The sequence below is a fragment of the Triticum dicoccoides genome, chromosome 3B, assembly GCF_002162155.2.
Source record: "Triticum dicoccoides isolate Atlit2015 ecotype Zavitan chromosome 3B, WEW_v2.0, whole genome shotgun sequence".
Taxonomy (NCBI): Eukaryota; Viridiplantae; Streptophyta; class Magnoliopsida; order Poales; family Poaceae; genus Triticum; species Triticum dicoccoides.
Window position 1 is genome coordinate 755,839,926 of NC_041385.1, and position 4,695 is coordinate 755,844,620.

At 50.4% G+C, this 4,695-nt stretch overlaps 1 pseudogene; it reads left to right on the top strand.

The window, feature by feature from the left end:
• Positions 1-209: 209 nt before the first annotated feature.
• LOC119282052 lies at positions 210-2,353 on the top strand (annotated as a pseudogene).
• The last annotated feature ends 2,342 nt before the right edge of the window (positions 2,354-4,695 follow it).

Below are 4,695 nucleotides of genomic sequence, written 5' to 3' on the forward strand. Positions count from 1 at the left end.
ATCCTCAGAAAAAAAGGAAGGCTAACCGCGCATTGGAGTGTCCTCCTACGACTCGTTCTAAAATCTTGGAGCTTTGCTTATCTTGCATGTTTTGCCGGTGTTCTAGTTCACATGGTGTCTCTCAGAGTATAAATAAATTGGCATTCATCTGCAATTCAAGCAATGCAGCAGTGCTGATTCCACCAAATTTCAGTGCCAGCCGTCTAGCCATGGCTCCTTGGCGCCTCCACCCGGTCCTGCTCCTGGCCGTGGCGGCCGCACTTTGTGCTGCGTCTGCTGATCCTGACTACACACCGTATGATTCGGCGTCTGTCTGCTCACTGAGCGACAACTACACCGACGGCAGCCAGTACCAGATCAACCTCGACCTGCTTCTTCACGACCTTCACGACGGCGCGATTGCGAATGACGGCTTCTTCGAGGCCAGCCACGGCAATTATCCCGACCAGGTATTCGGGCAAGCAATGTGCTACGTCGACTCTGAGTGGACAATGTGCCAGCTCTGCTTGCAGGCGGCACCGTCCTACATGATGACCAAAGCGTGCTCGCACAGCCGGGATGCCGGCATCATGTACGACAGCTGCTACCTACGCTACGGACGCTCGAGATTTTCCGGCTACCCCAACATGTGCCTCTATGGTTCCAACATAGTTACTGAGAGCGACGGCGACAACAACACAAACGAGACGAGGTGGAGGCTGGTAAGCCAGCTCATGTCGGAGGCCGCCGGGTCCCCAAGGCGGTTCGCCAATGGGAGCCAGACATACGTGGACTCGCACGGCAACTCGCAGGTGTTGTACGGCCTGGTGCAGTGCTCCAGAGACTTGTCGCCCAGAGAGTGCACAACCTGTCTTAATACATCGCGCACGTGAAAATGAATCGAAACACCTCCCAAGCTAGCTACATGAGGTATGGCTGCTACATCATCACCACACCCGCTTCAATCGACATCCGGTCTCCAGGTCGACCTCCAAATGTGCTGCTGAATCTCAAGTTTCAGCCTTGGTAACGGTACTGCTGAATCTTAATTTTCCATTTTGTGCATTGATCAGGAACTGACTTGCCTCCGCGCCCCCCAAACCGCCGGCTTAATTTGTCGGTGTGTGCCGCCATTGCCGGTTCCGTCCTACTGCTGATCTGCATCAGCATCTCAGTGCGGCTCTTTTCGTGCCGCCTAGAGAGAAGGGCTCCCTCGAAAGAACACGATGAGGCCATGGAAAACGAATTCAGGAAAGGGACCGGACCCCGGCAGTTCCGCTACAGCGAGCTGGCAACTGCCACCGACAACTTCTCCGACGACAAAAAACTCGGGGAAGGCGGGTTTGGCTCGGTGTACAGAGGATTCCTCAAAGACTTGATAATTGAGGTGGCTATCAAGAGGGTCTCCAAGGGCTCCAAGCAGGGGAGGAAAGAGTACGCCTCTGAGGTGAGGGTAATAAGCCGGCTTCGGCACCGCAATCTTGTGCAGATCGTTGGATGGTGCCACACCGGCGGTGAGCTCCTACTGGTCTATGAGCTGATGCCCAACAGCAGCCTGGACGTTCACCTTCACGCCACAGACAATGTTCTATGGTGGACAGTCAGGTCAGGTGCCCCCTTGACCTTAATAAACGTCTTATATTAAGTACAGAGAGAGTATTTCTTAATAATTTGTTCGGAATCAGATCACCGGCGAGTTTTACAGTCTGATGATCGTATCTAATGGTTTTACTTCAGGCATAAGATAGTGCTGGGGATAGGCTCTGCGCTTCTGTACCTACATCAGGACTGGAAGGAGTGCGTTCTGCACAGGGACATCAAGACGAGCAATGTGATGTTGGACGCGTCATTCAACGCCAAGCTTGGCGACTTCGGCCTCGCCAGGCTCGTCGACCATGACAAAGGGTCGCACACCACAGAGCTTGCTGGCACATTGGGGTACATGGACCCGGAGTGCACGGTCACAGGGAGAGCCAGCACCGAGTCGGACGTCTACAGCTTCGGCGTCGTGCTGCTCGAGATCGCGTGCGGACGGCGGCCCACCGCTGCTCGGCCGGACGGCACGCTGATCCACCTGGCGCAGCGGGTGTCGGAGCTGTACGGCCAAGGGAGGATCCTCGAAGCGGCCGACGCGCGGCTGGATGGGAACTTTGATCCCCAGGAGGTGGAGCGCGTGCTGGTCGTCGGCCTCTGGTGCACGTGCCATGACCGGAACCTACGGCCATCCATACGGCAGGCCATCAACGTGCTGCGGTTGGAGGCGCCGCTCCCAGAGAGGTTGCCGCCGGTTGGTCATCCGGCCGGCCCTCTTCCCATGCCAGACTCCGATACGGGTCACAGCTCCTGCACCAGCACCGCTCAGCAGCTAATCTAATGGTATTGTGGTGTGGGCTTGATTGCAACGCCCGCTAGCTTTAGTTTCGACGGTTAGCATCTGTCTTTTCTGTTGTACAACATCCCCGTGGCACTATATTATTATAGTCAAATTGTACTTCCTTTGTTCCCAATTACTCCCTCCGTCACGAAACGGAGAAATAGATGAAAATGAATGTATCTAGAACTAAAATATGTCTAGATACATATATTTCTCCGATAAGTATTTCCGGACAGAGGAATTACTTTTCTTAATTTATCTAGATACAAATGTATTTAGATACGAATGTATGTAAATACATTTCGGTGTTAAATACATTTGTATCTATGAAAATCTAAGATAACTAGATAAGTATTTTGGGACGCATGTAATATAATTTTTCTATGCAGAGATCAACTTTGATATACTGCCATAGTGTAAAAGTAAATCTATTTTGAGTTTTTTGACTAACTCTGACCCTCAACAGTTTTTTTGAACTCCTTACCCTTAACAGTTAAAACAGGGGCAGCACAGTGGTAGTCATAGTTTCATATCCTATTTGGGAAGATTTGGCTCATTTTAAATTTGAATTGATAGGTATAGCTTTTCTGACTAGCGACCCCCTGTCCTTCTCCTTTTTGTTAGATTGTCCATTAAACATGGTCAAAACAGTTTTGGCTCCACCACTACTGAAATTCTGGGCTACGCCGGGTGTAATGCTCTTCGCCGAGTGTCACTCTCGGCAAATCCACCTTCACGACAAACTGCAATCTTTGTTGTCACTGCCTCACGGCAAAGAGGCACCGCACGGCAAACCCTGCAGACGCCAAGAGTAGCCACGTCGCATGCCCGTCCGCAACAGACGGCTCCGTCAGTTACTGCGTACTTTGCCGAGTGTCACTCTCGCAAAGCACATGCAACTTCCTATTTTTTTTGTGTGTGTTCTTTCTAACTAACATGTGGTCCCACTGGTCACATTTATCAGTAAAAAAAATGACGATATCTTTGCCGAGAGGTGCTCTCGGCAATCCTTCATGGGAGCTGACAGTTTACATAGCTTTGCCGAGAGGTGCTCTCGGCAATCCTTCATGGGAGCTGACAGTTTACATAGCTTTGCCGAGAGCTAGGCTCGGCAATGCTCTCCTTCTTTTCCGAGAGCTTCTCTCGAAAAAGTTGTGGCACAACAGTAGTGTCCCAGACGACCATGTTTCCGAGAGTTGCTCTCGGTAGTCTACCTTTTTCCGAGTGTTGCTCTCGGAAATCTTTCCCATCCATTCTGCTGTCAAGCTATTTCTTTTCTAATCCCTACAGATAAAAACCACTACCGTGCAATTTGATCTAGTCCACACATATATAGGCATAATTTGATCATATATAGGCATAATTTGATCTAGTCCGCATATATATGCATAATTAGGGATAGTCCACATATTATCACACACAAGTCGAATGTATTATCCTAGTAGACGTCACACACAAGTCGCAAATTCATACATATTATCACTACTTGCAAAACACGTGCACGTCACAATAGAAGTACACTTGTTCATGTATAGATCATCTTGAGGAGGAGAGGCCATCGGGTTAACATTTCGGAGGAGGAGGAGGGGCATCACTTGTACTGCTTCTAGATTGCATAAGAACCTATAAGTATAGAGTCACGTGAGGGTGGTTCGTCCCTATGTAATGAATCTTCTACTCTAGTTTAGATAATGTTCTACCTGTAGTTGATCCTCAAGCATCTTCAACCTATTGTTAGTGTCTGCCCATTCCTTTTCTCTGGACTCCTCCTCAGCCTTCCGCCTTTGCTCCTCTTCAACAACCATTAAATCCTGTAACATGGCATTAGGCTCATATAGGTTGGAACGGTGCTATTTCGAGGCATGGACATAAATAAAAGGTTAGGATGCTAACCTTGAGACGCGCTATCTCACGTGATGCGGCGGTTGGGCGACTCCGTATGGACGGAGTTGAGCTGGTGCTCGACGCGCGTATCTCGTGCAGCTTGTGGTGCCCGGGGGTGGCGATCGCCCCGTTGCAAAGGAGGTGGCGGCCATGGCCCTTCCCCTGGCCAGCAATGATGAGAAGCTCAGGGTCAAGGGGCTTGGACGTAGGTTCGGCTTCCTGCCCGTGCACCTCCTGGAAGACCTCTTTGAAGGTCCCCCACTTCTCCTCTGCCAACTTGCTACAGAACTCGGCGCCATCCTTCCCCTTGTGGCCTTCTTTCCAGGCTTCCAGGATGTGGACCGGTCGACCAACCTTCGCCTCCTGCAAAATTAACCATCAAGTTGAATGAACCAAGATGCACCGTGCGAAAAAGTTAACATCTTAATCCACATACCATGTGTTGCTTGAGAGCGGTT